This window comes from Pongo abelii, chromosome 6, assembly GCF_028885655.2.
Source record: "Pongo abelii isolate AG06213 chromosome 6, NHGRI_mPonAbe1-v2.0_pri, whole genome shotgun sequence".
Lineage (NCBI taxonomy): Eukaryota > Metazoa > Chordata > Mammalia > Primates > Hominidae > Pongo > Pongo abelii.
Window position 1 is genome coordinate 47,521,523 of NC_071991.2, and position 25,151 is coordinate 47,546,673.

General features: G+C 41.5%; 1 protein-coding gene and 1 pseudogene across 6 annotated transcripts in view; one reads left to right on the top strand and one right to left on the bottom strand.

Moving 5' to 3' along the window:
• Window positions 1-25,151, top strand: part of ELMO1 (engulfment and cell motility 1) — a 593,731-nt gene that overhangs the window by 18,047 nt on the left and 550,533 nt on the right.
• Window positions 10,991-11,130, bottom strand: LOC112134494 (small nucleolar RNA SNORA51; annotated as a pseudogene).

Consider the following 25,151-nt stretch of genomic DNA (forward strand, 5'->3'; position numbering starts at 1 on the left):
ACACAGATCCAGGTTGAAATTAATCACCACCCACTTGCTCTCTGACTTAGGGGAAATTTATTAAGTTCTCATAGCTTCTGTTTCCTCTTGTATAGATGGAAATGATGCCAGTGTGTGGTTGTCAAGATAAAATGAAAAAATATAATCAACGAACAGCGGTTCTTTGGCCTTGGCTGGCACACAGTAGATGTGAGAGGATATATGAGTTTTGAACCTCTTCTCCAAAATTCTGTGGCCAGAGGCCATCGCTGGTTGAAAGGGATGGAATTAGGAGACACCGGTGAGCTCACAGATGCAAAGAAATTTCACAGCATTTTCTGTCGTTTGCATTAAGGCTTAAATTTCAAGTTTGCTGTGTTTTTCAGTATCGCAGTTTGATTTCTGGATTTTGGTTTTTTGTCGGTTTAGAGAAAATAAGGTCTGTCTGGGAGAGGCGACCTTTTTTATACTTCCCATAGCCTCTGAGGAGTGCCTTTTGTGAGCCCTATTTGTGGACTTCATTCATTAACTCATTCTTCGAGCACTTGAGGTCAGAAAATGACGATACATGTGGAGTGCCTTTGCCCTCTGCAGGGGAAGATGAGGTCGCCATGGGCACAGCTGCAATGCGTGGCTGATACTGTCATGCAGGCAGAAACCCAGGTGGGGATGGCAGAAGAGGCCTGTGTCCTGTTGGCCAAAGATGTGCTTCATGGAAAATGATGTTCCTGGTGGAGCTCTATGGGGACTGGTGGTCCAGACATTGAATTTGGAATCAAGAGGCCAGAGCCCTATTCTTGGGGCTGAACCTGACTATCGTCTGTGCTCTCCCTCAATGCCAAATTTTTCTCAGCTATTTATAAATGTGGAGGGAGGGTGCTAGTTGTGATTGATGGATCCCAAACACAAATCTGTAGGTCAGTCAGCTGCATTCAGAATCATCTCAGCAGCTTGCAAAAACTAGAATCTGGGATCTCATCACTAGAAATTCTGATTCTGGAGTAATTTCCTAAAATCTCTATTTATACAAAGACTCTGCACCAGGTAATTGTAGTCTGAAGCCCCCTTAGGGATGCCCTGAATGTCTTCTATGTCCCTCTTCCCTCTAGTTCCATTCCTCATCCTTCACATCCTAATGCCATCTTAAATGTCTCTTTCAGAAAACCTTCTTGGCCTCTAACTGAGCAGCCCTCCATAGAGGATTATTAGTTCATGCCTCTGTGCAAGAAAGAAAAACAAAAACAAAACGCATCAGTTCATTCACTCTCCCATCTCCCCTGCTGGCCTGAGGGCACCTGAACATAGTGATGGTACTGTAGCCAGTCATCTGTGCATCCTCTGTGCTCTGCCCACTGCCTGGCATGTAGAATATACCCAGCAGGGGATTTTCAGAGCTGACCAGATGGGAGAGTGGTGAAACTGAAGATCAGCCCTTTTCCCTGCCTGTTAGCACCTCTAGGAAAGATTTAAGAGATGTTTCAAACAAATCACTCCAACGTATTTGGGATTGCTCATTGTGATGCCTGATCTGTGCCAGCCTCTTCCTACCACATCTGTGACTGTTACAGGGATAACTATTCCATCCCTTAGTCTGCAGCACCCAGAATGGATGTGGAATCACTGAAGGAGGTGAGTGGGGAAGAAGACAAGTTGGATCCTGACAGTTTAAACCTAGGTGTTTTGCAAATCCTTCCAAAATATCACTTGGCTTTTCCTCTCTATACCTCCTCCCTTGCCCAGTTGGAAAAAAATAACAACAACAACAACAACAACAACCTGCAGTACGTGTGCCCACATCCTCCTCTGGATGAAATTGAGTTGCACAGAGAAAAGGAAAGTTGATTTCCTAGTTATTCTCCCACACATGGAGTTCTGGGTGACACCATCCCACACTATTTGCATCACTGAGCTACACACTCTGCCAAGACTGCATCTTAAATTTAAACACATTTTGATGAAAATAGAGAAAGGCTGAGGAAGAAAGGTTAACACTTCCCCGTAAGAGGTGCGTAAGCACTATACATTGTATGTTTTTCTTCTGGCTCTTGGATTAAGGACAGAATGTTAATTAAAAAGTAAAAAGCTGATCTTCTGAGTAGCAATTAATTTCAGGATTGCTCTTCTTTCATCTGTTGGGTCTTTGCATTTCTGAAGACGTGGTGGAAAATATTTCCTAGGGGTCTTTCTAATACACATTTTCATTTGATTGTTTTGATCTTTAGGCTACATGTTGACTTAAAAAAGAACCAATATTACAAAAAGAAATGTCATTCCAAGGTTCTGGGTTCTGATTATCGCTTTGGTGACACAGATGAGATTGGCTCCAGGCATATACACATTGGTTAGCTGGTTCTGCCCAATCCCTGTCTGGAGTCGAATGTTCCATTTAGTCAAGACTGCCAAGCAGCAACATGACTGGATTCATTAGCTTGAGTTCTGAAAGCTCCTCTTAAAAGTTGTTTTTGTATTCATACTACTTTAATATTTAGGGACAGGCTGCACCATTTTCTAGGTGCCAAAAGTGATCACTCAGTTTTTTTTTTATTAGGTGCTATTTTAGATTCAAAAATATTTTATTTTTTATGAACTGTTTTGTGCCTTTGACCTAGTTCTCTTTTCACTGGGATATGTGTCCTAAGAGGATGAGGTTTATGATATTAATAATACCTGCATTATTAATTCCTTTCAAATGAAACCAGCTGTCTCTGTTCCCCTCCAACATGTGTGTGTGCACACACAGACACACACACGCCCCCCCAAGCCACACCCCCCCCCCAAGCATACATCCTTCATGTAGAAAAAAAGATGAAATGCCTTTGGGGTATCTATGGGGATAACTTATTTTTCTCCCCTGTTGATCAGAATGCATGGAGGCCTGGGAAACTCTGCTGGAGTACCCAAAGCCTCCAAGCTGGCAGACTTGAGCACTATTGTCTTTATTGCTTCTTTTAGCAGGATTTTCCTGGGGATGGTAAATGTGCCATAAAGTAGGGCCCACAGGCCTTGCAGAAATGGAGGAGCATGCCATTCACAGAAGAAATGAGCTGTCAGCTCCCTTCTCCTCTTACTATAATTTGCTACAGCCTGGAAATGAATAAGTGACAGCTATTAAAAGGGCTTAGGAATAATTGCAGTTAAAAGCAAAAATAACGATATTATCCACTGCCACTTAGGCTCACTTTTACTTTTGAAAAGGCTTAATGTTTGGAGTCCATAAAATGTTTGCAGAATATCATCCTGAGTCATTTTATTTATGACTAATCTAAAATATTTTTATAGGTTTTCAGCCATCCTATAGTGGTGTCAGTTTTGGTGGCATCTGAAGGAGGGTGATATTCCTATCAGAGTGATCTGTGACACGTTGCATGTTGGTCACTGCTGACCCAGACTGAGGTGACAGGATTCTTCCATGCAGAGCTGCAAGAGTTCTAAAGCAGGTGTTTTTCCTGGAGGGACAGCAATGGCTTTTTGTGAATTTTAGTTTAATTTGAAAAAGTCTTAGCCTGAAACATATCTTTAAAAATGCGTCCTCATATCTCAGCTAACGTAGCACATCACAGAGATGTCACTGTATTCTGGAAGTTGATGTCATTCTTTCTTTGGAAAGCCATAGAGTCATCTCCGCACCTTCTGTGATCTCTGATGTTCAGATGTTTAGCTTAGAAACTAGATTTGAATCTAGTTTCTAAAGAAGACCCCCTTGTGGTCTGAACTACTGTATTGTCTTAGGGGACTTAGGTTAGTGTTTGCATAGTTTAGTTTGTGATTTTTTTCTTTTTTTCAGGAAAAAAGATATAGAATCGTTTTAGCAGAAGGATCTTGGATAAAAATCCTGAGTAAATGTTTCTCGGTGTATGGCATTGAAAATGAGTTAGGTATAATGCTGGCTTTTAAGAAGTATTTAAATAGTTTTTTATTCATTTTCATGTGTCTTGGAAAAAGAATAACAAAGACATCAAACCTGTGATTTCCTAGATTTCCTTGTTTAGGATGAGACTAACATACAATAATTGTAAGAGAAATACTGAGTAAAATAGGCTAGGAAATGGTCTTTGAAGAACTAGAGTTTGGGAAACACTGAGGTAAGCCAAAAACCTGGATTTTGTCTGTGCCACTTCTGAGGCGAGACAAGGACTGACTTGCCAAAGTTTACCTGTTGGTGACCTTAAGACTGGAATCCAAATAAGATGCTGGTATGTTTGTGAATAATAACAAGGAGAGCTGACCTTTACAGAGCGTCTCCTCTGAGTGGTACCAAGTGATTTATATATATTATCTCATTTAGTTCTCACTACAGGCCATTTTTGAATTAATTACTACTAGTATTTTATTTTATAGCAAATTCAGGATGGGTATGGTGGCTCACACCTGTAACCCAGCACTTTGAGAGGCCAAGTAGGGCGGATCGCCTGAGGTCGGGAGTTCGAGACCAGCCTGGCCAATGTGGTGAAACCCTGTCTCTACTAAAAATACAAAAATTAGCTGGGCTTGGTGGCGGGCACCTGTAATCCCAGCTACTTCGGAGGCTGAGGCAGGAGAATCGCTTGAGCCCGGGAAGCGGAGGTTGCAGTCACCCAAGATTGTGCCACTGCACTCCAGCCTGGGTGACAGAATGAGACTCCATCTCAGTAAAAAAGAGGGAGAGAGAGAGAGAGAACTCTTAAGTTTAGAGAGGTTGGGTAACTTGCCCAGGGCCATAGAGCCAGAAAGAGCTGAGGTGAAGGAGGGAGCACACCTCTGTCCATCTTAGCTCCCTGAGAATAGTTCACATCAAAGAAGATGTTGAAGAATGGATCCTTTTGTTGGTGTTAAACTGCTAGGCATGAGGGTCCAGAGCCTTGTTCTGGAGAGTTGCAAATGATGATTTTTATAGCCTCATTGGAGTGGGGGACTCTGCCTAGGACATCCCCTGAGAAGTTCTCAGTATATCAGCGTATTACAGATGGAGAAGACTCAAGTAGAAATCAGCTTTCTTTTGTAATATTGATTGTTTTCAAACTCACTTAGCCACAGGTTCCCTTTTTCTGCAATAAAACCCATTACGTTTTGCAGAACCAATACTCTGTGGAGCACCTATTTGGGGAACCTAATGTTTTAAACTCATTTTACACATGGGAAATCTGAGGTTTGTGATTACTTGGCCAAAGCCAAAACTAGCTGTTGGCAGAGCTTATGTCATTCATTAATTTATTCATTCAACAGATAGACATCCAGTGCCTCCCATGTGCCAAGCATGCTGGGAATTGGTGGTACAGCATTGAACCAGTGGACAAGACACAGATATAAGGAGACACATGTAAATAATTCTGGATAACAATCATGATGCACTGAATGTTCGTGCCTACACCCCCACCCCTCCAAATTCTTGTGTTGAAATCCTCATACCTAATATGATGGTATTAGAAAGTGGGGTCTTTGGGAGGGCCTTAGGTCCTGAGGGTGGAGCCCTCTGGCATTAGTGCCCTTATAAAAAGGACCCAAGAGAGTTCTCTACTGCTCTTTCTGTCATGTGAGACATAACGGGAAGTTGGCAGTCCATAGCTGAGAAGAGCGCCCTCACCAGAACCCAACCCTGCTGGCACCCTGATCTCACATTTTCAGCCTCTAGAACTATGAGAAGTAAATTTCTGTTGTTAATAAGCCACCTAGTCTATGGTACTTTGTTAGAGCATCCTGAATTGACTAAGAAAACCATAAATCTATAAAGACTGGAAACCCTAGCATTTCCTGGGTCTTCTCAAGGCAGAGGGCTTGCCTTTTTCATCTTTCATCTTTGTTTTCCCAGTTTCTAGTATGAGGCAGTGATAACACAGCCTCAGTAAATATTCGTTGAATAAGCTGTTGATGGATTGGAATCTTTCCCATTCTATAACAAAATGGTTTATTATTATTATTATTAAAAATGTGTAATAATTATTAGTTTTGGTGTGTGTTACTCTTTGGGAAGTTTAAAACAAAATGTTCCAAGAGGTCCCCAGATTGAAATAGGTCTCTTGGTCACCCTTGCTAAGAAACCCAGTTCTGAACAGCATTGAGCTTGAACACTCATTACAGGACAGATTATTTGTGAAGTGAGTAATGTTTGAAAATCATCTCTGTAGGTTTTTCGGCATTGCTAAATTGTGTCATTGGTTGGAATTTTCAGATCACAACCATATTTTGATTCCCAGGCTTTTGGCCATTTTGCTAATGTGCCAGAATCTCTAAGGCCTAGCCCAACTGCTAATATTGACAAATTCTTGAGGAGTATATGTGGTTTGTTCAGACATAAAATGGATAGGACTCAGAATCTTATCAGCTCATACCTGTGGGTATGGGACAATCCATCCATCTATCAATTTTCTAAACTAGGTAGCCTACTGTGGGATACTGAATCGCTGCCCATGAGTACTGAGAAGGACTCATGGAAGGATGATAGCTTTCTTTGCATTACTTGTTTCTAGCATAGGAAAACTGGCTAATGTTTGTACAGTATGAGAAGTTTTTAGTCCACTGGACTGGAGATTTGGAGCTGCCCAGGTGGTCAGTGCTGGCAGGAAAAGGTAAAGAAGATCAAAGCATATATGGCTTTTCTACTTGCCTATCTTTTTCTTGAAAGAATTTGTGGCTGACGAAGACCAGTTTGCTCTGGAGGAAATGATGATCTGTTGGTGGCATGCTCCTGGCCTCTTAGTTTGCTTGGTTGTCCTGGGAAGTGGGCAAGTGCCCCACTGGACCTTGATCTGCATTCCACAGGGGATTCCCTGCTTTAGAGGGACCCCTACCCATGAGGTCCAATGATGACCACCCAGCGTAGCCCCTACAAGTACTTACACACACTTCATCCAGAGAAGATCATTTTGTTTAAGGGAAGGGCATCATCACTTTCAGAGATGGGTGTTTTAGTGATTAGAAATGCGGCTTCTCTGGTAGAGGGCATTTATTTTTTAAAAAAGAGAAAGGGTAATGAATCGGACAGTATCTGTCAAATTCTTTGCTAGGTTTCTTGTGGACACCTGAGTTTTCCCAAGGCGGTATTTCCCTGAGAAGAAATTGATTTTGGTATGATCCATAAAGCCTTGTAGAGTGAAATAAACTATCGGCAGAAAAGAGACAAACACATATATAAAAAAAATAGGAATCAATGTTTCAAAAATGAAATACAGTAGAATACTGTGAGGTGTTTGTTTGTTTGTTTGTTTGTTTTCTTTGAGACAGGGTCTGGCTCTGTCACCCGGGCTGGAGTGCAGTGGCACGATCTCAGGTCACTGCAACCTCTGCCTCCCAGGTTCAAGCGATTCTTCTGCCTCAGCCTCCTGAGTAGCTGGGATTACAGGCGCCCACCACTGCGCCTGGCTAATTTTTGTATTTTTAGTAGAGACGGGCTTTCACCATGTTGGCCAGGCTGGTCTCAAACTCCTAACCTCAGGTAATCCTCCCAGCTTGGCCTCCCAAAGTGCTGGGGTTACAGGTGTGAGCCACCGCACCCGGCCAACTGTGAGTTTTATTTAGCCTCAGAAGTATCTTTAGACATTAGGTAAAGAGACACAGGCTTAATCATATCTGTAGTTTACTGCAGGTTATAAGATGAATGTCTGATGAAATTATGACATATGTTACTGAAGGGAGATGGTGCCATGTTTTTCCCTATATATTTTAGGGTGATAACCTGTAACACGGAAGACATGGGTGCCTCACTAAGAGCATGGCACCAGGAGCCTGAAGGAGTGGGACCTGAATCCCATTTTCTTGGTTTACCAGATATGAAAATTTAAGCAAGTTATGTAATGCTTTTGAATCTCAATTCCCCATCTGTAAAATGGGGGTAACAATACAGACCTCTAGAGTTTGCTGTGCAGACTTAACAGGCTTCGCTCATGGGCTGTGGCCAATAAATGGTAGCTTTTGTTATGAACTCTAGGTAGAAAATTATCTAAATGGTTTTCCCCAAGCCCAGAGAGTCTGAAATGGCCTTTGGAGGTATCTTCAGGCGTCATGACTTCATTTAGTGTGGCATCATGCTTGTCCGATTTTTAGATTTCCAAAGAAGTCTTGTAGTGCATCATTACTAGAAAACATTTTGGAGTTTACACAATCAGTAAATGAATTTTAAAACCCTTTTTTTCTAAATAGGAAGGCAAGTGTTGCCTGCTTCATCTATCTACTTGTAGACCTGTTTAAGTGTTTTAAAAATCCATCAAAACATTTAAAATTATGAAAGCCATTTGCTTCATGACTAAACAAAATTCCCTAAAAGTCTTGTGTGTTCCTGCGTATAGCTGAATCCTCTAAGAGAAGCAGGAAAACCACACGAGCTTCTCTATTAATATTGCTGATGTGTTGTGACTTGTACCAGGTCCCTTAGGCCAAAGCGAAGCACAGATTTTTGGGGGGAAAAAAAGCTGATGAATTAAGCCAATAACTCCAGCCTCTTGGCCAGAGAAATGTAAATTCTTTTTCTAAACTCACAGAAATAAGACTCTTCCAGGGCTGGAAAAGACTTTGATGAATAATGCAGGCTCATTTCCCCATTGAATTTATTCCTCGATGCTGTGCATATAATGGGTAATCAATAAATATTGTTTGCCCGCTTCGTGTAGCTGTTTCAAATTGGGATGAGGATGAGTCTGTGGTGTTGAAATAGAGGAAAGCTAATTTTCTTATCCTGGGATAGGCTTTAATCTTGTTAGCCAGATGTTCTAAGCATGAGAGCTAACCAGTCAGATGAGACCACAAATATCTGAGTTGCACAATGCAATTGGCTTGGGAACTGCATTCTTTAAAGGTCATCCTTTGTATGGGGACAGAGGCACCCCTTGTCTACATTTTGGGAGGATAGGTTGGCTTCCTGGTCCCACTCAGGTCAGAAACACCACTGCCCATCACTTTTGGCCTCAGCTTCTTGTGGTTCAGTCCCACTGCATTGTAAACTCCAAGCAGAGGGGCCAGTTTTGACCAATGAAAATGGTTAACCCTTTTGGCCAGCCCTCTTCTGCTGAAGTCTATAATGCATGGCTGTTTTTATCCCTGTCTGTTGGAAGAATATTCAGAAATCCATTGCAATCTTGTTTTGATAAAGCCTTTAATTTTCCACCCCTTCCTTTTGCAACTTCATCCATTTGCTGCATATTCAGCCCCTAAGAATCCAGGAATGAATTGATGTGCTGGCTTCAAAACAGCCCGGCGTTTAGAAGTTTTGATTATATTCGAGAATCTCCAGGCTTGACTGTTCTTAGCTTTGATATCATGAGGACTATCCTCACAGGGAAAGATTTATAGCATCTGGGGTGAGAACTTTAATTGTGGCCCAAAGGAACGTGTAATATTTTGATAAGGTGCTTGAGGAAGTTGTTGGATATAGAGCAGAATGTATTTCGGAAGGATGCAAGCAATTTTGAGCCCTTCTGGCTGATCATTGCAAAATGGGTGAGCACTGGGAGATCAGAAAATATGTGGTGGGCAAGGTAGAAAGAACGTCAAACTGGATGAAATAAGAAAACGGGGGAAAGCTATTTGAGAGGAAACTTGGCATATACTTAGTATTTGTGTCTGTTTTTCTCTTGAAATGGGCTGATGTGCTGGCAGAGGCTTCTGGCTGTTGTCAGAGATATGAACATCTGTGCTCCTTTGTAGAAAACTCAGGATTCTAAAGTGTTTGATGGAAATTGTTTAACTCTGCCACTTGCTCTATCTCCTCATTAGGAAGAGCTTAGTCTGTACTGCTCAGAGTGTGCTTTTAAGAGGAAGATGTGGCTTAGGGTTCTGGGCTTCACTTTTACATACTGCGTGGCAGAAGCAGGTTTGCAGCAGTGAAATCTGAGGCCATCAGATACAAGTGTGCACACTTGGTGTAAATCAGTTTGCTTGCTTGGGTTGGAAGTAAGAATGAAAGATGCCAAATTAGTAAGGCAGTTGTGATACAGGCATCCAAAGAGAGCCAGCAAGATGGACAGGTCATGTGTGGCTAAGTTTTGGAAGGCTTTGCTTTAGTCACTGTAGTTGATGCTAAAAGCTGTTATAAATGACCCCAAAATATCAGTGACAATACAATAAGAGTGAAGTATTTGATCACTTTAAAGTGCATTCTCCTATTCCCCTAATTAATTCTGCTGTTCACCAAGTCCTCTAACAAAGTGGTCAGTGGAGTTACACAGGGCATCAATGTCTAGCCAGCATGTCACCTTCCTTTAGCCAGAACCTAATCCCAGCTGTGGCACACGCAGGAAAGGCCGGGCAATGTAGTTTAGCTCTGTGTTTGTGGAAAGTGTCACTGGTTTATCCAACACAGCCTTGAATGTTCTTCCTAGACAGTGATGGATCCATCCACATTTTGTGGAGCCCCCTTTATGAAAATAACACAAAATTAGGTACAAAAGTGAATAGATTATTTAGAATGAGAATGGGCAGGGCTTAGTCAAGTGGAAGGCTCTAAAGATTACGGTTTCTTAGCTTCACAGTAATATATCTCTGCTCCTAACGTCCAAATATAAAATGTGTTTTTCCCCTTCTTACTACCTAATAAAACCATCTTTGCTAGGTGCCCCCATGGAGCACTTTGCGTTGTTGAAGTGTGCCGGGGCAGCTATTCTCACATCACCCTTGGAGTGAACAGTGCTGCATGCAGCCTTGCTGGGAGGCAGTTTGGCTATCGGTACTGAGAGCACAAGACTCGTCCTGTGCTTTGACTCAGGGGCCTTACCTCTCAGCCTCTGAAAGCTCCCAATGATTTGTATTAGGTATGTGTAAATCATGAAAACATCCTCATTCTCCAAAGACCGGTAAATGGTTGAATTATAGCACCATGCAATGGAATATTGCAGCAATTACAAATGATGATAGGATGTTTTGTGCAAGGGAAAATGCATATAAGTGAAAACAGCATGATGTGAAATAGTGTGAACTCAATTATGTAAAAATAAGTAAACTAAAAATTACTGAAATAAATGATATGAAAATGTTGCCACTGGTCATCTCTGGATGATACACATATGACCAAACTTTATTCATCTTTATAGTACTTTTTTCTTCAACTCCATTTCCCTGCATTTACAATACAGACCAGGCACACACACAGAGCCTGGGCTGAGGTGCACATGGTATAGGTTTACTCTGCTTCCTCTTTCTCTGCTTCAGTCAGTGTAAGAAGACAGCCTTGGTAAGCACCAGGAGGCCTCATCTTTATAGTTTTCTGCATCTAGCAAATTGTATACAGTTATTTAAATAGTGATAGTTCTGACACCTCTATGTAAATGGCAATATTGCAGCCCTAATTTGCCCTAACATTTTACTGTTTCCAAAGTGTTATCACATATTATCATATCTAATTTTACAACAACCCTGAGAGGACAACAAAGAAAAAAATCATACATTTTTAGTAGAAAACAGGTTAAACAAAACAAACCCATCCAATCACAAACAGCCCATGAATATATTGACATTTCCAGATAGCATCTCCATCTTCTTCCTCCTGTTCCCCTAATTAATTCTGCTGTTCACCAAGTACTCTAACAAAGGTAAAAAAATACTACTCTCTTCTCAATTAGCATAGCCTTCTATTTAGATTTTTAATTACAAATATTTTAAGAGTATTATCTTGGGTTTTCTCTGAGCTTGAAAACCTAGCCTTGTTCTACCAGAAAATGCTTTCTGCATTTCAGCTAAGGCATTTAGAATTCCACATTGGGTCAGAGCCTGCCTGCATCCTGAGCGGCTGTTTCTGTTCTCCCTGCCAGCATCCTCCTCTGCGGGCTCAGCCCTGGGAGGTAGGAGTGGGGTTATGGGGGAGTCTCTAGGACCCTGGGACCCAACACTGGAGAGATCCCAATCATGCTGGGTGCTCTTCTTCCCTCGACTCATGTTCTGTAGCTGCTTAGTCTTGTTGCAAGTGCCCGAATCCTAGCCTCTGCAGCACCCTGAGAGCTGGGCACTTGACTCTTACCATCCCCATCTCGCCTCACTGCCCCTTCACTGCAGAAGCTGCAGTTTGCCTCCCACGCTTAACCTGATGACTGACACCTCCTTATAATACCTGCAAGATGACTTCTCTGACTCTGCCTGCCCGCATCTGTGTGTTTCTGGATTTTCCATCTCCACGCTTGGCCCTGCCTGAGACTTCTGCAGGTCAGCATCTGACTGAGGTTATCTGAGCTGACTCTGACGCATCCATGGTGTTGCTATTCACCAGATACAGAGTTGCACTGGCACAGCACCGTCTCTTCCCACTCCTGAAGCTCTCTCTCCTTGCCAGAGGTCTTGCTCACCCCAGGGGCCTGGGCAGATCCAGTTCCAGATTCTGGAATCTCCCTACGGGCCTTACCTTATTGCAATGTACTGGGCCAGGCCACCAGATATTGCACTTTGAAAATCTGTTTTGAAGTTGCTAACTGCTTGGAGTACTGTGGTGCTGCAGGCTGCTGTCAGGGGTAGAGGTATGGGGAGCAGAGATGCCTGAGCTGATCTAGAAAATACTTAGGGGTAGAATGCTCTAATGTGAAAATTCATTTTAAAAAACACACTGTTAAAGACAGTTCAAAATGTGCTGCACTTTCTATCTGTAGCAATCTCAAGTCCAGAAAAAGAAGGTGGAATGAAAGTTTTGGTTTCTGTCTCTTAGCAGATAGGTCAGGTCAAGTGCAAAGAAAATGGAGGCAGGAAAGAGTAGCTGGGGAGAGCCTGCAATGTCGAGTTTGTTTCCTGGGGCTCCCTTAACATCTTTTGATGAACTGGGTGGCTTAAAACCATGCAGATTTGTTCTCTCACAGCTCTAGAAACTAGCAGTCCAAAATCAAGGAGCTGGCCTGAAGATTCCAGGGGAGGGTCTTTCCTTGCCCCTTCCAGCTTCTGGTGGCCCCAGGTGGTCCTTGGCTTGTGCAGTATCACTCCAAGCTGTGCCTCCATCTTCATATGGCTGCCTTCTTGTGTGTCTGTTTTTGCATGACATTTTCCTCTTTTGTTTTTGAGACAGAGTCTTGCTCTGTCATCCAGGCTGGCGTGCAATGGTGCCGTCTCGACTCACTGCAACCTCTGCCTCACAGGTTCAAGCAATTCTCCTGCCTCAGCCTCCCGAGTAGCTGGGACTACAGATGTGTGCCACCACACCCAGCTAATTTTTGCTTTTTTTTTTTTTTTTTTGTGACAGTCTTGCTCTGTCTCCCAGGCTGGAGTGCAGTGGCATGATCTTGGCTCATTGCAAGCTCCGCCTCCTGGGTTCATGCCATTCTCCTGCCTCAGCCTCCCGAGTAGCTGGGACTACAAGCCCCCGCCACCATGCCCGGCTAATTTTGTTTTTGTATTTTTAGTAGAGACGGGGTTTCACCGTGTTAGCCAGGATGGTCTTGATCTGCTGACCTCGTGATCCGCCCTCTTCGGCCTCCCAAAGTGCTGAGATTACAGGTGTGAGCCACCGCGCCTGGCCAATTTTTGCATTTTTTTAGTAGACATCTTTCTCTTTTTATAAAGATACCAATCCTAGTGGTTTAGCACTTGCCCAAATGACCTCGTTTTAACTTGATTATGTCTGCAGAGACCTATTTCCAAATAAGGTCACATTCACAGATAGCAGGAAAGGACTTCAACGTGTCTTTCTCAGGGGACACCTTTCCATGCATAACAGCTGCCTCTGGTCCAGTCTTTCTATCCCCGCTTCAGTGGTGTGTCCACCAGCAAAACTTCTGTGCCTCAGTTTCTTTGGCTGTAAAATGGTGCCCTCTTCTAGGATCATTGAGAGAATTAAATGAAATCATGCTTGGCAGAGTATCCCGCCCATAGAAAGTGCTCAGTAGGGGTTTAGCTTTTACAGCTAGTCACTTGCAGTCATTTGATTTCGTAAGCTAGGTTTGTGGAGAAATTGAGGAAGTGAATGAGCAAAACACAAAAGTACACACTGTTGATAGGACAGGTGGTTAACTCTTTCAATGCCACAAAACACATTCTGACTCACCTGCACACAAATTTTGCTTACAAGGTTGTTGTCAGCACTAATTTTGCTCCAAATATTTGCTTGATTAAAATCTCTTAGGCTACTCTTTGCAGCTGACCTATAACAGAAATAAATGAACTAACTAGAGATACTTTCTTCGTTGGGCTTCCATCTAGAGCTGAGCTTTACTTAGGCTTTCAAATTGTAAGCAAATGCAAAATAACTCTCTTGGGAAAATTCCAGAGAATCTAGGCCTTGAGCTGTTCTAAGCAAATTGGCACTCCTTTTAGGGTGGGAATCTAAGAAATGGAGATTATGCATTGCCCAGTTCCAGGGGCATCATTCATACTGGGGTCTGTGCGTGCGCATGGACAAGCCTGCTCCTCTGGGTGAGGTGGCCATAGGTCCTTTCTGGGGTTCAGTAAGTTCTGACAGTGGCATTGTCATGGTATGAAACTTCTCATTCTCCCAGTTTAATTATTCAGTGAGAATGGGATTCCTGAGATTCTAAACCATATTCCTTAACTTTGGAAAATATATGTGTATATAAAATTTTCCATACAGTTAAAACCTGAGAGTGGACTGCAAGTCAAATTGCTATTTTCTTCCCTGCTTCGTCTTTGTGAACTTCGTATTGTCAGTTTTCCTGACAGTTGACAAAAGTGGGCAGTTTTGGTGGCATATCTGATTTAGGAAGTAAGTGCAACAATTTGAAAGCCTAAGTAAAGCTTAGCTTTAGATGGAAGCCCAAAAAAGGAATTATCTCTAGTTAGTTCATTTATTTCTGTTACAGGTCAGCCGCAAATCTGAAAACACAGTTTTGAATTTGTATGCTCCTTTAATGATACTGATAATCTGAAATGCTGGTTTTTAGGACTGTAGATTTCATTATGGAATATGTTTTTAACTTAATTTGTATATGGGTCTCTTGTCGTTTTGGGAATTTTGTTCTAAGACATGTTGAAGCTGCGCTGTTGTTATTGGGTTTATGAGTTGTTGGGGTATTATTTATTTTTAATGTACTCTGTTCTTTCCTCTTCCCAAAGCAAATAATCAGGAATTAATGTTTAACTTTAAGTTGGATCCACTCACTTTATATTGAGAGTTATTATTACTTTAATTTACGTTTCCTTTCCCTGAAGCCCTGATATATCTTTGGGAAGATACATTTTTTCATGCATTAATTATTTTCCTTTTCAGTATCAATTGTAGGTATTACAATCACAGCAAGAAACATCTGTTGTACATTTGTTATGTGCCAGGCACTGTGCTGCCTGCTTTAGATGAATTATTATTATGATCATTTAATTTTTATATCCACACTAGACTTTACATACTGTCTATCATAACTCACATTTTATAATAAGGACCTGAGACTGGGGAAATAAACTTGCCAAGTCAACACATTTAAAAGTGGTAGAGCCAAGAGTTGAACTCACATAGTCTCTGACTCTGGAACTATGCTCTTAAACCCTACACTCTTGATATTGAAGATGTAGGGACATCTTTGCATTTGAGGACAGAAATGCACATATAGCCCAGAACTTTTCAGTGATTCCAAAGACCTCTGTATTTTCACGTAACATAACTCATAACTTTGGGGGACACAGATGCGCTTTGCTTAATTTATTTTGTTCAGGAGTACATGCATGCTAATTTGCTCAGGCAGTAGCTGAAAGCAGTGAGAGATATTCCAACAAGGCTCCAGATTGCAAGAGAAATTAGTGTGGATTTAAAAATTAAGAGGCTTTGTATGCATATAACCAAGAGTCAACTTATTTGCCATGAAGATGAATACTATGGCCCCAAAGTATGTATGTCAGAAGGTAGGAAATTACTTGGTTTTGTGTAATTAGTAATACCAAGGTCAAATCAACTTAGATAACTGGTTTAAACCATTAAATAGCTTTTTTGGCTTTAGATATTTCTCAAGATTTTTAATGCACGCTACGTGCGTTGCAGTCTGCAGGAAAAAAAAAAAAAGGATTATTAGTGTTTTTGCAATGTTCCTGCCCAGCGTTTACTTCTTTATTTGCTCTTGTTTTATTCCCACAGGGAAAGGTTCATTGTAACACACCCAGGGATGTATGGTAGATTTTTCCAGTGCAGCAGGTAGGATGACTTTGATGGTAAGGAACAGAAAATTGAATGCCGACTGGCTTAAACAATAAAAGCTTATATCATTGAAAAGATTAGAGGTATGGTGAGTTACAGAATTAGATTGATTCAGCCACTTTCTGGGTCATTTAGGGTTTCTTTTTTTCTGTCTCTGCCACAGGATTGGACTTTGGAGTTGGCCACAGGGCAGATTCCCCCAACACACCAGCAGTGGTGATCAGAGAATGCCAGAACAAACATTAGATAATTTTTAAGAAGAGTGACTTGGTGTATGTGTGCCCCAACAAGTATCCACCATAGCCAGTGACCTGGATATGCTTAATTTAGATTAATGAATTTATCCATCCTCTGTCTTCTCCACCTTGTAGGTGTTAATATTCTACATGTAATGTACAGGGGTTTTCCCCCTCAGATATTTTTGGTGAATATTTCTGTAGTTGTCCCTAAGCATAGAAAGATTTTCCAGCAGGATACTAAGAGGTACTGTTTAGCATATTTCAATTTCCCATTACCAGTCCCACAGACCTGATAAGATATGGATGTTGGCTGCTAATATCAAATAATGTTTTCTAATTTTCTTAGTGGAAAATGAATGGAATGAATCATTTAAATGAATTCCATGATTCGTTATGGAATCATTCACTCAATATTATTTTGATATTAAATGATATTAATTATATTAAAATATCATTATTTTGATATTAAAGTGGAGGTAAATTGACTTCTGTCCTATACCTTTTCACTTTGCTACTTCACAGTTTCCCTCTGTTCTTGCCATGCTGAAGTGGCCTGGTGTGGTGGCTCACATCCCTAATCCCAGCACTCTGGGAGGCCGAGGCAGGCAGATCACTTGAGACCAGGAGTTCCAGACAAGAATAGGCAACATGACAAAACCCCATCTCTACTAAAATACAAAAATTAGCCAGACGTGGTGTGTGCCTGTAATCCCCACTACTTGGGAGGTGGAGGCACAAGAATTGCTTGAACCCAGGAGGCAGAGGTTGCAGTGAGCTGAGATCACACCACTGCACTCTAGCCTGGGTGACAGAGTGAGACTCTGTCTCCCCCACAACTGCCCCCAAAAAAGGAAAGTGCTGAAGGGTGTTTACCTGAGTGACAGGCTGGAACTTTAGATGGCAAGAAAAAGAGAGCTAAGGGCATACTTTGCATGTTACCTGGATGCTCATTTTTGGCCAAGGGGATTTCTTCTGAGAAGTGAAAAATATCTTCAGACAGTTTGGTTCATTTGGTGATTGTCCTGCTTGCCAGGTTGCACCAACTGGTATTTCTTCTTTTGTTCAGTAAATCAACCAAAGGCCCACTATGTGTAAGGTGTTTTCTGTGGATTCAAAGTTGAACAAGACTTCCTGGTCTTTCAATCTGGTCAGGGAGATGAGACAGACACACAAATAACCACAATACAAAGGACGAAGAGGAAAGCTAGGCTTGGAAAAAGGGCTGTTGGGCTTGGAGGAGGCAAGGAAAGATTCCTGGAGAGATGAGGAAAGTCTTGTGTGCAAGGGGAAGGGAGAAGAGGGGGGATTTCAGACAGAGCAAGTATTAAGAATCTCGAGCCTACATGTTGTGAAGCAGTTAAAAAAAATTTTGGTCAGGTTATGTCTCCTATTAGTGACTTATTATTGTTTAACAAATCACCACAAAACTTAGTGGCTTGACCCAACAAGAATAATTTATTCTCTTTCATAATTTTAGTGGCTGAGGAACCCAGGAGCAGCTTAGCCAGGTGGTTCTGGCTAAGGGTCCCTTGTGAAGTGGTGGTCACATGTCAGCTCGAGCTGCAGTCATCTGAAGGCTGGACTGGGGCTGGAGGACTTGTTCCAAGATGGTGTGCTCCTGTGGCTGACAAGCTGCTGCTGGTTGTGGATGTCTCTTAGGGCTGCTTGAGTGTCCTTATGACATGGCGTCTGGCCTCCCCCAGAGTGAAAGTTTCAGGCAGAGACAATCATGTGGCATCTTTTTTCTCTGACCTAGCCTTTGAAATCACATAGCATAGCTTCCCACACACTCTGTGTGTTAGAGAGGAATCACTAAGGTGGGTCTAGGGGGAGAGGATTCACCTTTTAAAGGGAGGAGCATCCAAGGATATGCACCCATGTTTTAAAACCAATACTGTTCTTGAAAAAAAATGACAAGCTAAAATGATGGTTGCATTAGTTTTTCTTTAGTTGTTGTGTCTGCACAGTGTTTAACTATAGTAGTTGGCACACTGTAGTTTTTTGATTGGTAAACTATGGTATATATAATGTCTTCATCTGTTAAACTAGTCGTTTAAAGTAGAAATTGGTAATTTATCCAAGAGACATCTTACCGCAGAAGCCTCCTATAGAAGACAAATGAAGTAGAAGTCAGGGGCTCAGGCTGAGGTGGTGGTGAAGGGGGCTGGCACAGCCTTTCCTCAGTGTCCAGGAGGACCCCACAAACACCCTGGCTCCTGAGAATAGAACTCTCTGGAAGCCATTTCATGGACCCATCCATTCCTTCCTGTGATTTTTTTCTTTTGGAGTTCAGTTGTTCCTTTGAAGAAAGAACAAAAGGATTTCATGTTGTTTTGCAAAATATAATCGTAAGAATTATTTTCTGTATTATAAACACATAGTTTGAATGATGATGTGTAGCACCGAATGATGGTTAGTATAATTTCTTCCAAAACATTTTGTGTGTGTGTGTGTGTGTGTGGGCAGAGGTAGGAAGTAGTTGAGCATGAGGAAGGGACTTTAATTTGAACAGAATTTTCTCCTCTGTGGAGCATATTAATTAAATATGTACTTGTACTGAACCATAACACTGTGTTTAAAGCAGTGAAAGACATGAGCCACCATTCTCAGCAATATCAAAGCTGAAGCCCTCCGTGACCATGTGATCTCACACCATCGTGACGTTCCTGCTGGAGTGAGAGGCAGAGTTCTGAGAAGTGGAGAAAGTGAGTGCTTTTGAATTAAGTGTCTTTGATAATTACCAGAATAACGGAAAAAGTTTATGAACCAGATCAGGAAAAAATATACTCATTAGTCATATGAATATTAGTTTTCTCAACATAACAGTACACTTCTGAGGTTCCCCCTTCTTCTTTGGCCCCGCACACACACAAAAATGCCATTTCTGTGGACTCTATGGCCATTTCTGTAGACTGTATGAAAAGAGACCCTCTAATACAATAGAGAAGTTGGAAAAGCTGAATATATTTTCTCTCTCTAACTTAGCACACTTAAAGGGCAATAGCCAGAAAATTAAATTTTATTTAAAGAATTTTGAGGTTGAAAAGCACAAGGATATTAATTTTTCTCCACTGTAATTTTCCACTTTCATCACTGCTACAATTTATTGTACCCACTTGTTCCTGGAAAAGAAAGAGCATAATAGCTTGTTACAGTGATTTCTTTTTAAAGTAAAGTGTTGTAGGATGTTGAAAAACTAGAAGAAACCAACGGCTAGCAGTAAATGGAAGAGAGGGAACTTTGCTAAGATGTGGACAGGGAATAATATTGCTCTTTGAATTTATCTACTAACAATCCAGTATTAATATCTGTGGGACTTCCCATTTAGAATATTGGTAAGGTAGAATTAGTTGCTACGTCTCCATAATTATTTCTTAAAATGGTTTTCTGAGAACCAGGAAAATGTTATACGACTTCTTGTTCCTACTTCCTGTTCTATCTGTTCCGGGTTTTATTATGAAAACGTGTAAGTGGGAGTAAAAGCCAAACTCTTACTTAGCAGAGTGCCTGGTGTGCAGTAAACATTAATTCTCTTCCTCCTTCTCTATCCTGATGCCTTCTGCGCTGACCCCAGGATCCACAGAGGGAGGGTGACAAAAAGTGTCACAGCATATAGCTCATGAATTGCATCCTTTTCATTAGTTAGCTAAAAACTCTTTCCACTCATGTCTTCTTCCCTTTGCAGTTTTGTTTTTGTTTTTTTTTTTTTTTTCCTCCAACAGGAAACCCACTGTTTTTTGTTTCTCTACCAAAATGTGTCAGGTTGCCTTCCTTTAGGGCTAGGCCAGCAGGCTGTATGATGGGATCTAGTTTTTCTCATTGTATTAGTTTTCCCTTGTTTGAATGAAGAAAGTGATTATAAACCTGGATTACTGTTCATTTCATTTTCATCCATGTATGTCATTATTTCATTCATTTGTTCATTATAACATTTGTAGAAGACCCACGGTATAGGGCTGTGTGTGTGTGTTAAGGGTTGGGAGGGACTAGAGCAGAAGGTTACTGGAACTGAGGCATCTGGCCCTCTGTCCCTGCTTTTTAGTGCCTCACAGTATGGGGTTGTGGGGAGGGTTGGAGAGAAAGACACGAAGACAAGTAGATACATTTCAAATAAGCATTTACTGAACCCTTGCTGTGATCAAGGAACTGAATCAAATTTTATGTGGATACCAGGTTTTACTAAACTTGTTTTTTTCTTTCAAGGAGATTATACTTTAGTAGAGGAGAGAAGACACATCTAATTTAGCAAAACTTTAGGGAGCTTTCTATGTGTCAGTCACCAAACTGCAATAGTACTGGGGAGTTCATTTTTTTTCATGTCAATTACATAAAATAATCCTTCCTATGCAAAGAAGATAGAGACTCTCTGAGCTAGAGTAATTACAGCAGGAATTGTAGAGGAGGTTGGAAGCAAAATAGTCATAGTAGTTAAGGGTTCTGACTTGGGAGTCAGGTATATCTGGTTTTGGATCCTGGCTTCGTTGCTTAATAGCTATGTGACTTTGGCGGAAGGAGGGAGATAATTACCTTTTCAAGATTCAGTTTTCCTGCTTGCAAAAATGGGGATTATAATGATAATATTTACTGTGGTAGATTGTATTTTCCAAAATGGTCATACCAGTATCTTTTATCATACATGATCTTACAATATCCCTGTGAAACTCCTGCCATCTAGCAATAGGGTTTATGTTCCTTCCATTTGATCTTGAGTGGAATGTTGTGACAGCTTTGACCAACAGAGCATAGCAGAAGTGATACTATATGGCTTGCAAGGCTACATCATAAAAATGTTATTCACCTCCATCTTGCTCTGTAGTGTAGCTCTTGGAACCCAGCCACCATGCAATGAGGAAGCCCAAGCAGCCCATGGAGAGTCCCAAGTGGGAGGAATTGAGGCCTCTGGCCCACGGGCCTGGCTGAGTTCCCATCCAACAGTTAGCCTCAACTTTCCAGCCATGAGTGACCATCTTACAAGTGGATCCCCCAGCAAGCCCCAGTTGAGTTGCCCTGGCTGACTGTGCATGGAGCATAGACAAACCATACCTACCCAACCCTGCCCAAATTGTAGTTTCATGAGAAAAATAAAGTGATTGTTGTTGTGTGAAGCCAGTAAGTCTGGAGATGGTTTGTTACGTAGCGGTACACAACCAGGACACTTGCCGTATAAAGTTGCTAAGAGGAGTCAACGAAATGATAGCTATAAATCAGCATAAAACTAGTGACCCGTTAATGATAGCTCTCTTCATTGTTATCACTAGTTAAGGGAAGTTATTTAATAGATGTCAGCATTAGTTCAAAGTAAGGTCAGAACCTAAAAAGCTACCCATGAACTTTTGGCATCCAGTAGGTTTCAGGAATTTTGTTCACTTTTTTTTTCCCTTGCAAAACCCTGCTGTGTGTCAGCTTCCAGATCACCTTTCTGCTGATATTGTGCTGAGTTTGTTCTGAACTCTGTGCTTTCTGTTGTTTCAGAGTTTCACTTAGGCTTTCTGTGCCATGGCCCGATGTGTAAACAATGTTTAAACTTCCAGATTATTCTGTGAAAGTCATGCTCAGGGCTGTTATTTTATTAAAACAGTTTTTTTGCATGTGGTTAAAAGCAACACAAAATTTACAACTTTACCATTGTAAGTATACAGTACAATCACATTAACTATATGCACATTCTTACGCAGCAGATCTCTAGAGCTTTTTCATTTGAGTAACTGGAACTCTATACCCACTGAAAAACAACTTCCCCTTTCCCTTATCCCCAGCCCCTGGCAACTACCACTGTACTTTATGTTTCTAGGAGGTTGACTACTTTAAATAATCCCTATAAGTATAATCATGCAGTATGGGTTTTTTTGTGGCTGGCTTATGTCACTTAGCATCATGTCCTCAAAGTTCATCTGAGTTGTAGCACATGACAAGATCTCCCTCTGCTTTAGGCTGAATAATATTCCATTGTATGTATATTCCTACCATTTTTTTATCCCTTCATCTATTAATGAACATTTAGACTGCTTCTCCCTCCTGGCTATTGTGACTAATGCTGCAGTGTACACAGTAGTGCAAATGTCGCTCTGCTGTTATTTTTTCCACTTCCTACCAATAGCAGAATCTCGTTGAAGTGCATTGGAAAGACAGAGAGTAGGGGCTTATCTGAGTTCTTTGTCATCTTTTTTCCAATGTATCTTAGAGAGTGATGCATAATCAGGTAGCCAGACTGCCCAGATTCTTCCTGGGGGTTTCAACTTCATTATGTATATCTATTGTGTAACCGGTTGTGATTAGAATTAAACCTCTGCCGGGCTTTCTATTGCTTTCAGAGCAGTTTCACAGGCATTATTTTATTGAACCCTTGCTGCATGATAGCTATTTCTTTAGTATGGGGAACACAAGGTTACAAATATAGTGTGGATATAAACTCCAATGCTACTGTATATATTTATTGTGGTATTCAGTGTTCTTTACCAATGTAAAATTCACTTACAGACTTGACACAATTTTTTGAAATTACTATTTTTAAAATTAATAAATATTTTAAAGATTAATCAATTTTTTTCTAAGAGAAATTTTAGGTTTACAGAAAAATTGGGAAAAAAGTACAGAGTTTCCATATCCTCTCTTTCCCCAGCAGGGCTTCCCTCTTACTAACATTTGTTACAAGCAATGAGCCAATATTGATACATTATTATTCATTGAAGTTCATAGTTTGCCTTAGGGTTTACTTTTTGTTTTTTACAGTTCTTTGAGATTGAACGAATGCATAATGCCATTTATCCGCCATTATCCTGTCATACAAAAGAATTTTACTATCCTAAAAATCCCCTGCAGTCCACGAATGCATCCCTCTCTCACTGCATATTGCTGGCAACTACTGATGTTTTTATTGTCTCTATAGTTTTGCCTTTTCCAGAATGACGTATAGTTGGAATCAGTCTGTGGCCTTTTTAGGCTGGCTTCCTTCACTTAGAAATAGCATTTAAGATTCATCCATGTTCTTTTTTTTTTTTGAGATGGAGTTTCACTCTTTCGCCCAGGCTGGAATGCAGTGGTGCAGTCTCAGCTCACTGCAACCTCTGCCTTCTGGTTTCAAGTGATTCTCCTGTCTCAGTCTCCTGTGTAGCTGGGATTACAGGCACCCACTATCATGCCCGGCTAATTTTTGTATTTTTAGTAGAGACGGGGTTTCAGCATGTTGGACGGGCTGGTCTTGAACTCCTGACCTCGTGATCTGCCCACCTTGGCCTCCCAAAGTGCTGGGGTTACAGGCGTGAGCCACTGCGCCAGACCCTCATCCATGTTCTTTCATGGCATGATAGATCATTTCTTTTTATCTCCCAATACTGTGTCATTGTGTGGATGTACCATTGTTTATTCACTCACCTATTGAAGGACATCTTAGTTGCTTCTGAGTTTTGTCAAGTATAAATTAGGCTACTGTAAACATGCGTGTGCAGATTTTGTATAGTTGTAAGTTTTTTCAAGCTATTATAAATTACCAAAGTGTTCTCCACATAGGCTATATTAATTTACCCTCCAATTCAGCAGTGTATGTGATTCTGTTTACCACAAATTCTTACTGACAGTTAATACTGATGAATTCTTTCATCTTTGCCCATCTGAGGAATGAATGTGGGTATCTATCTTACTGTTATTTTAATTTATATTTCCTGATTATTAGTGAGTCATACCATTTTAATCTTGGAAGGACCTTTGAGATCTTCTAGTTAATGCTATATTTTAAAGATGCAAAGAACAAGACTACGAATATTTTCTTGGCCTGGTGCGATGGCTCCCGCCTGTAATCCCAGCACTTTGGGAAGCCGAGGCGGGCAGATCACAAGGTCAGGAGTTCGAGACCATCCTGCCTAACACGGTGAAACCCCCGTCTCTACTGAAAAAAAAATACAAAAAAATTAGCTGGGCGTGATGGTGGGCGCCTGTAGTCCCAGCTGCTCGGGAGGCTGAGGCAGGAGAATGGTGTGAACCCGGGAGGCGGAGCTTGCAGTGAGCCGAGATCGCGCCACTGCACTCTAGCCTGGGTGACAGAACAAGACTCTGTCTCATAATTAAAAAAAAAAAAATTCTTATTTCCTCACTTTCATTTTTCTTTCCTAAGAATATGTTTTTAGTTTCATTGCCTTATGCCCCTCATTGTTGTGGCTACTGAGTTCAGTATCTCATCCAATGGAAATCTTTCACATTTGCCATGAGGGTGGAATATATACAAAGAGAGAAAAAAAAATGAAAGAGTAATATCGCAGATTTCTCCCTTGCACCAACTGCAGATTTCTCCCTTGCACCATCTTTATTTTCACTAACAAGAAACTTCTGTTTCCCAAACTAATTATACGCAGGGCCTGAACCAGCGTGAGTACTCAAGCGTTCCCGTGAATGATGGAATGAGCCCTAAGATGCAAGGAGTGGGAGATGAGGTCCGCTTAACGGCTTGAAAATACCCCTAGATCCCAGTGATATCTCAGCTCTGCAGCTTGAGCTTGACTTCCGATTCTGCCTGTAGCTGCGGTGGACTGGGAATTACTGATAAGGGAAGCAAGTGTTGACATTTTCCATATTAGGATGGGTTCTCCAGTGAATTCTGACCCATGCTCTGGTGGTCAACTCTCTTGAGGCCAACTTCCCAGAGGCTGGCTGTTGGGACCAGCGGAGTTGACCTCTGGGGCAGGGCAGCATATGCACTGTCCTCTGAGGCTAGCAAGTTCAAGACACTCTGGTTTCCCCTGGAAAGCCTTTGGAGTATCGGAGGAGGACTGGCTGGGCTGATTCAGCCAGTCTGAATTTTAACTGCCAGGGAATGAATAAGCCTATCTTCCTGACTCCCTCCTTCCCATTAACAAGCCCGACACCTTGAGTCCCAGGAAGCATGCCACACACGACTTTAGTGCCCCGTGCACACAAAAGTTTAATTGCTT